Source organism: Anas platyrhynchos, chromosome 3, assembly GCF_047663525.1.
Source record: "Anas platyrhynchos isolate ZD024472 breed Pekin duck chromosome 3, IASCAAS_PekinDuck_T2T, whole genome shotgun sequence".
NCBI classification, from domain to species: Eukaryota; Metazoa; Chordata; class Aves; order Anseriformes; family Anatidae; genus Anas; species Anas platyrhynchos.
Window position 1 is genome coordinate 33135439 of NC_092589.1, and position 12912 is coordinate 33148350.

The window sequence follows — 12912 nt, forward strand, 5'->3', positions numbered from 1 at the left end:
GACGATAACATTTGTTTCTGTCCAGCAGTAAATAAATAAAATAAAATAAAATAAAATAAAATAAAATAAATAATATTTTGCAAGGGAATTTGTAATACGTCTAGTGCCTCTGAATTCCCTCCAGCAAGTCTGAGGCAGCTGTGGAAAGGATGCTCATACAGAACTTATCAGAAGCTAAGAACCGTTGCAGACTAACTGCACCCGAACGATCAATCCCTATTGTCACAGGTGGACTCTTCTCCCAGAGACCGATATGTGAACCAAAATGTGATGGGCATAAATAGGAAAAGATTAGAATCATAGAATCATAGAATATCCTGAGTTGAAAGGGACCCTCAAGGATCATCAAGTCCAACTCTTGACACCGCACAGGTCTACCCAAAAGTTCAGACCATGTGACTAAGTGCACAGTCCAATCTCTTCTTAAATTCAGTCAGGCTCGGTGCAGTGACCACTTCCCTGGGGAGCCTGTTCCAGTGTGCAACCACTCTCTCTGTGAAGAACCCCCTCCTGATGTCAAGCCTAAACTTCCCCTGCCTCAGCTTAACCCCGTTCCCGCGGGTCCTGTCGCTGGTGTTAATGGAGAAAAGGTCTCCTGCCTCTCGACACCCCCTTACGAGGAAGTTGTAGACTGCGATGAGGTCTCCCCTCAGCCTCCTCTTCTCCAGGCTGAACAGGCCCAGTGCCTTCAGCCGTTCCTCGTACGTCTTCCCCTCCAGGCCTTTCACCATCTTCGTAGCCCTCCTCTGGACACTCTCCAACAGTTTCATGTCCTTTTTATACTGTGGTGCCCAGAACTGCACACAGTACTCGAGGTGAGGCCGCACCAGCGCAGAGTAGAGCGGGACAATCACCTCCCTCGACCTAGTAGCGATGCCGTGCTTGATGCACCCCAGGACACGGTTGGCCCTCCTGGCTGCCAGGGCACACTGCTGGCTCATATTCAACTTGCTGTCTACCATGACCCCCAGATCCCTCTCTTCTAGGCTGCTCTCCAGCGTCTCATCGCCCAGTCTGTATGTGCAGCCGGGGTTTCCCCGTCCCAGGTGCAGGACCCGGCACTTGCTCTTATTGAACTTCATGCGGTTGGTGATCGCCCAGCTCTCCAACCTATCCAGATCCCTCTGCAAGGCCTTTCCACCCTCAACAGAGTACACAACTCCTCCAAGTTTGGTGTCATCAGCAAACTTGCTCAAAATACCTTCAATTCCTACATCCAGATCGTTTATAAAAATATTGAAAAGTACCGGCCCTAAAATGGAGCCTTGAGGGACCCCACTGGTGACCTCCCGCCAGCCTGATGCAGCCCCATTCACCATAACCCTTTGCGCCCTGCCCGTTAGCCAATTGCTCACCCATCGTATGATGTTTTTATTTAGCTGTATGGTGGACATTTTGTCCAGTAGGATCCTATGGGAAACTGTGTCAAAAGCCTTGCTGAAGTCCAAAAAAATCACATCAGCTGGTTTCCCTTGGTCCACCATACGGGTGATCTTATCATAAAAGGAAATCAGGTTAGTTAGGCAGGACCTACCCTTCAGAATGAATCAGAATGAATCCAAAATTAAACCCAAAATTAATCAGAATGAAACCAAAAGCTCAATGACACTTCTATGCAAAGGGAAATGCACCTCTAAGGCTTAATCAATCAGAGCTGAGTGCCATGAAGAAATGACTAAAACTCTGGGGCAGCAGTATGTGAGGGAAGGTACAGCCACACTCACACATCCTGACTTTTGACTGTGTAATTGTAAGTTTTCAGAGTAAGTTGCAGAAGTACAGGTACCAACACTGTGGCTATCAACAAGGAGGAAAATTAGAAGCAATGAAGAAAAGATGAGCAACTGCCATAGTTCATTCCAGAGAACTTTATCTACTGAATATGTGGGACAAGGTTTCACTACAGTCACTTCGGGAGACACTCGAGTGCCAGCCAGACAAGGGTGGACCTGTGATCCCTGTGCCTTCTAGCAGCTGACCTGTACAGAGAACAAAAGGCTGCCGTTGACTGACAGCCAAAATGAGACATCAATCACAATAAATTGTGCAGGTCTTCAATCCTCCCCTTTCTTACAGGAAAAAATGAACAAAATTAACATGAAATTACTAAGACTCCACTGAGATGAACAGAACAGTTCCAACCTCATTAAAACTGTTCAGAAAGTTGGGCTTTTTGCTGTGTGACATCTTCATATGAAACGATTGACATTTTCCTCTTATGTCAATCTTTTGTCCCATTTTGATATTTTTCATAAGAAAAATCTTTCCACAAAAATCAGTATAAAAAAAAAAAAAAAAAGAGGTTTCTGAAAACCCAAAGAGGTTTCTTTTTTTGAAAATATTTTATATTGTTTTTTAACTAGAGAGAAATAATCCTTTTAAATTGTTGTCATGAGAAACTTTTAAACAGATTCCCTTCTACTTCAGAATCTGTACAAAATCTCCAAAATCCTTCTGTAGCAGTTACACTTGGTGTGAGTTTATTTTAGGTTCTCTTCACAGCAAAAACAGATGGTGAAATACAGATCTCTTTTAAATAAAAGGTGTTAAAGGTGATAATGCAGGTAGGCATCTAATGAGAAATTCAAAAGCATCAGGCTACAGGATTTCCAATGACAAGAGAAAGATCCTTCTATTCCACCTGTATATCAGGTCCAAGTAACCTTTGATATTGGACTTGAAACAGTGATGCTGAGTTGTTTGTGGTGTTCTGCCTTTTGTGCCCATCCCAGGTGCTCTGCAGCACTGAGGAAAGACCTGGGGTAAGGTCCCCCTCAGGGAGCACTGGGGAGGTGCAGGGTGTCCTTTTCACAAGGTGGGATATGACACCAGTCCACCCATTCCTCCCTTCAACCCTGCAGCCACGCAGGAGGGCTCTGCCAAACAAATGTAGCCATGAAGCGATTCTTGTTTGCAGCTTGCTGTTTCAGGGTGTTACTTCTTTTTCTCAAGTAGATGATCCTTAAACTATAAAAACCTGCTGTTTCTTCCAGCCAGTGTAAGAAATCCTTTAGTTCGAGTTGCAGGTGTCTGCGCAATAAAACTGGAAGCCTGGATCCAAACACAGCTGATGACTCACTTGGAAAGCTGCTACAGCCACACATAACAGCACTTGTAATAGCAGTCGTCTTTTTCTTTTTCTTTTTCCTTTTTTTTTTTTTCCTTTTTAAAAAAAAAAAGGAAAGAAAAACAAACATTTTACATGCAAAAATGAAAGCCTGTTCTCCTCCATTTCTCCTCCATTTAGGTTACTGAGCTCTCTTTTCACTGTTGTGTTTTCCCTAGTAGTTAATTTTGACTTTAAACACTGAGGGTGAAAGACAAAGAAGTTATCCTTCAAGTCATCCCCTCACTCTTGCTAGGAATACCTATTAAATTAAATGCAAATATAATTTTTACAGTAGGTATGCATTTGGTATGCATTTGGAAATTAGTAGTAGGTGTGTATTAGTAGGTGTGTATTATGGTAATTATACTTGTGTACATCTGCCACCCAGTCAGCTCCCAATATAGCCCCACAGCTTCAATGGCTTTACACAGCTGTAATGAGAAAATAAATCATAGTTCTAATGAGAGTTCAAAACTCCGTAACAGAATTTGCTGGAAGAAACAGGAAAATAATTCAAACTGGAACAACTCTGGAATAAAAGAGAATATTTCAGTATGTATTGAAACATGACCTAAAAATGCCAGTAAAGCACTCTGCTTTTTCTATTATTTGAACTGCAAAAAGTCTCTGAACTCTAGAGTAAAAGTCAGTTTTCACTCCTGGTAAAATCACAGCATGTAGATTTTTCAGTGCAGTATATTTCATGTTACAGAACCTTATTCTTTAAATTGACGATTGTGTTTATAAAACAGCAGAAATGATTCTAGAAATGTTCAAAATCTCAACATCTGTCCTTTAAAGAGGAGGTCTCCAGAGAACATATTAATCAATAGTCAATCTCTCCAACCACGATCTTATCATTCTGGGTGGGGGGGTGTGTCCTAAAAAACATTAGAGCGGGATGTTTGTTCATCAGGTTTTTTCGGAGGGATATAGAGATGATTTATTTATTTTTTCTGTGTGTAAAGTCACAGACAAAATCTGGACACATACATCGCAAATTCACATTTATTGTGCATTTATTTGTTATTGGATTTGTTCTGAGATTCTGCATTAATAATAAATGGGTAAAAATAAGCATGTGACAACTGCAGAAGCTCTAGTTTTCCAATTGCTATTGTAAGGAGGACAATTGTCCAACCTATACACAGTTACCCTGGGAGTGAGAGCTCTGTTAGCATCTCTGCTCATGACACCCTCCACATGTCATGATGGATGACTGGTTCGGGAATCACACCCTGCTGTTTGTTTGTTTTCTCTTGGAGATAGAAAGCGTGCTTGATATTGTTATGTTATCTCTGCAGCGTAGCCGCAAAGCAATTCCAAGCAGCAAGATAAATTAATTTTTTAAAAGATAGCACATTCCTTCACATGACATGCAGAAGACAGGTCACATTCCAGCTTTGAGTCCTTTAGCTTATCAAAGCTATCTTTTAGTTATGATAAGCAAGACTTTAACTGCAAAATATGACAAATAGACAGTAGAGACCACAATGCCTTCTCAAGAGTTTATACAATTTCAAGTAGTAGCTTCACTGTATTGGCTTGGATTGTCATCATTTTGTCAAATGTGACTTACATGACAGGTCACTTATGCTTCTGCAAAAAACGTAGGAAATACTACAGTCCAACCCTGAACTCAAGGAAAGAAACAGTTAAATAAAGTATATATGTCTGGTACTGTCCCTACAGGAAACCAAATAATCATATCAAAAATCATCCCAGATGGCACTGTCCTCCTTCCTACTGTAAGTCCTATTGGTTCAGTAATTTCAAAGTATTGATATAACATAAACATGATAAAAATGCATAGTGTTCTGTACAGAGTATCCAATTAATGATACATTTTGTGTCACTCCTTTACACACAGTGGCTTACGTTGGCACAGGCAAGCAGCAGTTTCAGGTGCACAAACAGCAATACATCTTGCAGGGGCTTTATTCCCAAAGGGCTAGCAGCCAATATGCTTTGGACTAGGTCAATATATCCATTCCAATGTATTTTCTGTTTCAATAGAGTTTTGGTTACATTTTGAGATTATCAAAAAGAAAAGAGGGACTGATTCCAAAGGCTCTCAGAAACCACAAGTTTAAGAAGCATAATGAACATATACATTGTTTGATAGTCATTTAATAAAAACTTTGAGTGCGTGACAGAAACTCAGACTCCACAAATCAAACAGAGGTCGTACGAATATCATGCCAAGAATGTGAAATCCATCCCTTGCTTAGGTATAGTTACAGCAAAGGAGTGTTTCAGAGAACAAAAGCAACTACCCAGAAGCCAGCTGTGTACATGTTTATATCTCTAAAACAGCTGCTCCATTTGACCATGCCACCGAGAGAGAGTCTCCTCCTTTCCCACTGGCCACTATATTAAGTAGCTTGCTGTAATTGCTGCATAGCATTTGGCAGTTGCAGGCATGGTAGCAGTTAGCGTTAATAAAAGTAGAAACTGTTCTCACAGTTGAGTGTCTCACAGTCGCATGTGTGAAACAGATCACATTTAGTATAGACAAACTGGACATCTACAGTATGGACGATCTGAGATAGATTATGATAAAACAAATATGTTCAGCTAAGCGTGCATCCATTTGACTGAAATACAGCATTGGAAGTTCAGTAATTATGTAGACAGAAAATATACAAGTATAATGATTACTAAAATCACTGCTGGTTTATTTTGCTTTCTATCAGAGCGTGGTGTTGCAGTAATAAAAAATAATAACTTTGAGGGCCTGTTTTAATTTAAGCATGAATTTCTTACCACATGAAAAATAATGTGGCTGTATGCATGTTTAGATATATTTTTCTTTATACCTTCATGTGTAGGGAGGGAATGAGTCAGAGAGCTGGTATATAGCTCTATCTGTACCTGTCTATTCCCAAAATATCACAACAAATATTTAAGGATCTTTTCAAGTGACAGAACTAAAGGTCAGGGTCATAGCAAAGGGCAGTTTGTGGAGGAGGGGATTAGCATTTCTCTAAGTGATTTCTTCTTCCATCTATTTTTTGTATCCTCCACAAACAGGCCTCTCTAATTTCAAACACATTTTTTGAATTCTGCAGAGAAGTCAGTTCTAAAAAGGTATCATCCAAAATAAATGTTTTTCTTGGCTCATGCATCAGCTATCCTATTTTCTTTTCTAGTATAGATATGGGTGGGAGAAGGCATATGTGTGTGTATATTGTGTATATACACAAATATCAGTGTAGTCTCTATTTAGCGTTCTCTACTCATACGTTACTTATGCAAAGATATTGACTGGAAAGCTTTGTTACTAAAAATTCTTTACTCTCTTTCTCATTGAAAAAATAATTATTTCATAGATTGATTAGATTAGCATTCATCTGTCTTCTCTGGCTAGCAGACTAATGCCAGAAGTTCCAGGTGCTCAGCTCTTTTGCAAACAGACATTTATTTTATACATCCATATAGAGGTCAATTCTCCAGTATTCCCTCCTGCTACCCCCCTCAAACACACACACTGAACCCTCCTCTTTTAAGCAGCTGTAAGATGTGGGCTAGGTCTACATGAATCTCTGAATTCATATAGATTGCATTCACTTTTCATTTATTTCAAGAGATTGCTTTTAGATTAGAAATCCGTGAAGGGCTTTGTGGAAGGGTGACCCTTCCTCCCTCACCCTCTGTCTTGTCACCACCCAGCAATAAACAGCTGTTTCTAAGAACAAACTAAACCCAATATTTTCTAAAGATTGTAATATAGAATGCTCATTTCAGGTTTTTCTTCCCATTTGTGTTTTGGCAAGCAGTTTTCCTGGTTTCAGATTAAATTCCTCAGTAAATTGTTTTCTCTCTCTCAAAATGTGTGGCCAAAACTAAAAAGCATAGAGAACCTGATTCTCAATAGCTTTTCCATTCAGGTCCTCACCTACCATTTTGCAGAACAAAGATAGACAAGGAAAACAAAGGCACTGATCTGACAGCAAATCACAGACGTCTAATACAGGTATAATTTATTCCCACTCAAGCTGCCGCAGATGGCACCAAATTCTTCTCTCCCTACGTATGATATATAAAGCTCAGTAAAGGCACTTGACCTCTCTAGCCTGCAGAAAGAGAGAAAAGAAGATTCCAACTCTGAGTGTCTGAGAGGGAGAAAGAATATAGGCTTCTCATGCTTTTAACCCAGCCAGTTAAACTAGAAGAGGAAGAAAGGGAGAACACTACTTAGGAATGAAGATGAAGTAAAGAGAGTTTTATATACTTGCTGTGGTGTGTATTTTGAGTAATCTGTACAAAGATATACAGGAATTTTACAATTGTTCTCACTGCTTCTGTACCTCAAATAGCCATTTGCCTAAGAGAAGACTTCTCCTGCTCTAAACTTCTTTGCTTGGGCCTCATTGTAATACATAGTGTTTTTTTCAAATTACATTAATAATAAATAACTCTGGATGGTAAAATAGAAAACTGATGATAGTATGTCAAGGAAATGATGAAAGAAGAAAAATGTTTTATGTTTTTGAGAGAGGCAGAGAGCAAGCAGGCAAGTGGGATCGTTTTCATGGGAAAATGATCAGCCTTAGTGAACACCTGATTGAGGGGAAACCTATTGGTTTCCCTGACCTGAGACCCTGACCTGAGACCTTGCAGCATATCTGGGGGGGTGCTAGTATCATTAGCTTGTGTTGCTGTGTTGTTATCAATTCAGATACATTCTCATTACTATACATTCACCTGCCTCTAGCTTTCAGTAAGATAATAAAATGGATGAGTCTATGACTCCTACATTTATTTTTCCCCCTAGTAGACCATTCTCACTCCTGCTTCAGATCATCAGATTTTATAGGTTTCACTAGCGGTGGAATGAATTGCAAGTAGCTCCATTAAAATTGGACGAGGCACTAGGGAAGGAACTAGGTGATAAAACAACAGGTCACCAGAGTTCACCTGGCATTTGGATCAGATCAGCCCCCAGTTTTGGGAAGCTGCGTGGGGCAGTTGGAAAGTAAAAGTACATGAGGTGAGATGATAGCCATGGTCTGGGGAGGCTGCATGCCCCAGCACTGGCCGCTCTTGCCCCAGTGGCCATCCCTAGTGTGGCTACAGTCACAGTGCAGATGGCAAACACTGCCCCAATCCCTGATAGATGCTCCCAGATGGTTCCATGCATGCTGGCTCAGATGCTGGCTCAGTCTCTGGTGGCTGCTCACCTCTGCCAGGATCCATGTTTGTGCATAAACAAAGCCTAGGCCTGAGAAAAAGCACACACTACAGCACAGCAATGGAAATCTGCTCCTGAATTCATGGGAAAAAAAAAAAAAAAAAAAAAAAAAAAAAAAAAAAAAGGAAGAGTTTTGGACTCTCTCTCACCAATAGCAAATATGTATGAGAGCTTTTGGAGAGGGCTGGGAGGGTTACTATAATGATGTAGAAGTCAGTTCTGGAAATGAATTTCTGTGCTCTTTGGCTGGTTTTCAAAGGATCCAATAATTTTAATACTGTAGGTATTAAACTGTTCTGTTAATGATGTGTTAAGGCAGTCATGGATTTACCAGAGGTTCTATGGAGATCGAGGCTACATCTTCCCCGCTGGACACACAAAGTCTTGGACAGACATCATTTAGTTATGCTTTAAATCTAGGAAAATATAATTGCTTTCTAGAGATGTGTGAACTATTAACATCAGTTGTCCTTTTCTTGTACATGATTTTTTTTTTTTTTTTCACCAGAAAGGTGGCTATAGGAATATTTCCCTGCAAATTTTATCATCTTTTCAGCTTCAGGTTTTTCATCTTTGGCTGCCTTGGTGCACTAGCCTATAATGATTCTGGTTATACAATTCTTTATGGCCAAGAGATATAGCCAGGGACACTTTGACTCACTTTTTCAGAAGGATTAGCCTTTGTGGATGTGGTTTCAGCTAATTGGAAAAATAAAGCTTAAAGCCTACTTGTCAGTCACAAACTTTGCTTTTCCACAGAAAGATGGGATGGGTATGAACTTTTGAGTCTGCAAGAACACCAGCAATAATTTATTGAAGGCAAGAGAACTGTATTGCTCCTCAAATGCTTTAGGAAAACAAACAACAACAACAAACAACAGTAAATGATCTAGTTTTGGTGAAATGACAGATCACAGGCTATCAATGATCCTCTACAAACATTAGAGAATCACATGGATACACAGAATCAAACATGGAAAAGCAAAATGGATTTCTCTTTATCGGTTAAGTTCTTAGTAACTGTGAGTATGACTGGTTGAATTGTGCTCTCAAACATGAAATCTGCCTATGCTAGTTCTTACATTAGAAGGATTTTAATTTATCTTGCAACATTAAGAGACATTCTCAACAACGGCAAATCTCTCCTTGTGTAAAAACAGGCCACCAGCATATGTGGGAAGGCAGAGTTTCTCACGTGCATGGTTTCAAACTGGCATTTTGGAGGGTTGTGTCCTAGTCCCAGGTGTATTCCTGCTTTGCTGTATAACCATGGAGAAGGCATTTCCTTGTCTTCTACCACAGCTGCCCCTTCTGAAAAAATATGGATAATAATGTCAGCCTGCTTTGGGAAGAACTTTGAAATCTATGGGTGGTGAGCATTGTGTAAAAACAGGGTTTTACTGGTAATTTATTTATTTATTGTTCAGTTGTGTGGATACTGGTCCACTTTATCTACTGCTGCACCACAGCAGTGATAATAATAAACATTACACTCTTGGCAGCTAAAGTACTTCTCTTGCGTTCAGTGCCCAACCTCTCGTTCCAAGTCCCCCAACTCCTGCAGCTGACAGGTGGAAGATCCATTGCAGATTCCTGCCGTAACTCCAGAGCTGGAACCTGCCTGTGTAAGTCCTGGCCAACCAAATCCCCCACCCCCTCTGGCCTGGGTGCCTCCTTTCCCCTTCCTGATGTTCATTACATGACTTGAGCATGTCAGGAGAAGACGCGCTCCCCTGCAGTGCCACTTGGTAAGTGCCAAACCCCAGGGCACCACTTGCACCCTACCAGCTGAGGTAAGGACATCTTCCTCCTACTTCCTCACATTCTCCATTGAAGGTTGACATGGCTTGGAAAAAAATACAGTAGCAAAGCATCAATGCATTTTCATCTCATTTTCATGACATTCAATAAGGCTGTGCATGACTTCAAGCCACTGACAGCAAATTGAGTGAATGTTGGTTTGCACAGATATCCAAGCAAGCAGTCAGTGTATCAGACATGGCTCTCCATCCCATAAGAAAATATTTTCAAAGAAGGAGCACTCTCCAGTCATATACATTTCACTACCAAAGCTGAATTAAAGAGGATGGTTTGTGTATCTGGCTAAAATTCTGTGTGTGTGATTCAGGCGGGGGAAGAGGGGTGCAGCAATCCCAAAGATGACCACCTCATTAACTTTTGAGAAACCTAGAAATTTTAGGATGGAGCTTATCTGTTTTAGTAGAGAAAAAATACTAAATTATTCACAGGATAAAGCCCTGAAATTCCCATGAAAAATAATGCTTTGAGGGCTCAAAACCTACGTAAGAATTGGTGGCAGTTTCATTAGGCTTTTCGCAAAGTTTGGTCTACCTTTTCAAATACTAGCATTCATATGCTACAGTTCACTCACTACCAATGGGAGATTAATTAAAGTTCTCATCTAAAAATTAAACTTTTCATCACGTCATTATAAATTCCTGAGCCTCCTCCTTTCCCTTTTCTTGTAACCTTTTTTGTTTTTTCCTCTACATCACCACTGCCATCAGAACTGCCAGTTTACTAACCTAGTATTTATATTTTTTTTGATCCATAATACATCATCACAACAGAGTTATTCTTGGTGGTAGGTCTGTGCTGCCCTCCTCCCTATTTATTTTTTTTTCATCAAAACAATTCTTTACCATAGCAACTTTTCTTGGCCACTGACCCATTACAATAACTTGCGAGCAGCAAACACTTGACAACACTGATCAGACCACACTGCCCTGTGCCAAATTGAAAGGCAACTCCTCCCTGGAACAATAAATGCAGTTCCGAAGTTACAGGATGAAGCTGTTGCAGGTCTCTCAGAAAGCTCGTATTCTTTGGAAAGTTATTGAACGCTAAGAAGCCATCTGTGCCAAAACTTTCGGAACTTCAGAAGTAACTCGAGGGAGCAACTCCTCCCTAAGCCTTTTAATTTATGATAGGAAGGGAAGAGCTATAAAAACTAACAAACTTTTTATAATACTGGTAAAGGGAAAAAAAGTGTTCAACTCATATAAGTATCAGACACAGAACAAAAGGTGCCAAAAGTCATGCTGAAACAACTTCTTCTAACAATACTCAAGTCACTGCCAGTTTGACATTAGATTTTTGAGAATATGTGAAACTATGAACCAATCTTTTTAATTAGGTTTGTTATTTTACCTATCTAATCATAACTTTCTATTAAAGTTTTTTAAAGTATTAGAATCCTATGTTTTCCTTCAAAAATTTCCTCCACAATTTAAAGCTCACTGTCCTCCAGCATTCTAGTGAAGGAAATAACTTTCAATGTTCACACTCACATGTTTTCATAGAGATAAGCCTTCTCAAAGTTAAACGACACCAAAGGGGCATTGCTTGTTACTGGATGACTTGAAAATGGTAGAAAAAGTATTTATCGATTATATTTATCCTGTCACACTAAGAAATTGCACTGAAATTCCCAGTGAGCGATTTCATATTTCCAAATCAGCACATACAAAATAAATTTCAAACAGTTTTATAATAGAAAATTAATATTTTCTAATTTATTTCGATCATGAACGCCTTCATTATTTTCTGATCAACATCAATTTAAAGAAAAAGGTTTCCTCTGTGGTTGGTAGAGTCGGGTGAAGCTACAAAATATCCAAGAATGTAATATTTTAGTGTAGCCAGCAATCCACAGAGGTTATTAAAAGTGAGAGATTTTGAAGCAGGAGTAACTACAATATAAGTATGATAAACAATATCACCATGTAAATATTAAAGCATCCCATAAATCCTGTGGCCATAAAGTTCTTCTATTGGTATATTCCCAATGATGCCATTAATTGTTTAATTTTTTTGAAAATCACCACATTGTTGTAATTCTTTCAGGGTTCAGTTCCTAGCCTTCTTGCCAGAGATTTGTACTCAGAGATGTTGAAGGACGCAGCAGTGGCATATAAAGGGTCACACAGGTTGTGTTTTTTGAAGAAACCTGTTACTGCTTATATCCATACCTGGGATATTTGCCCTCCCCCAAACCATGTGAAGCATTGGGATATTCATCTCTGCATGTGAATGTCTAAATGAGCCTTTCCATCTCTGCCCTTTCCTGTCATTTACAAACTACCTTTCATGAGCCCTTTCCCAATGCTTTCAAAGACAGCTCCCTAATATTGGCTATCCACCTAGTCCAGACAAATCTCTGGTTTCATCTTTACTCCCTTTGCTGAGATCCCCACCAAAATGTGTGAAAAAGTGTTTCTGTGGGGCTCGTCCTCAATTTCGCCAGGTCCTACCTGTCTACTTCATTTTCCCAACAGGGAGCATCACCATGAACCTGACTTTTATTGGTTAGATTTTTGCTTCTGTGTAGGCTGTGAATCCACCTCTGCTGCTCCACTTGCATTACTACTGCCTATCCACTCCTCTGTGGAAACCTACATCCTCTCCTACTGATGAAATGGAAGAGATTTCTCCTCCCTTCCAATTATATTGATTTATTAGTGTGATAAATAACTCGTAATTAGTGAACTATATATTCAGGATTGGGATCAGTAATAAAAGAGATAAAGCAATACTATATAGTTACAAAATGCTAATAAAGACCTGCAAGCTTCCAAACACCCTTCTC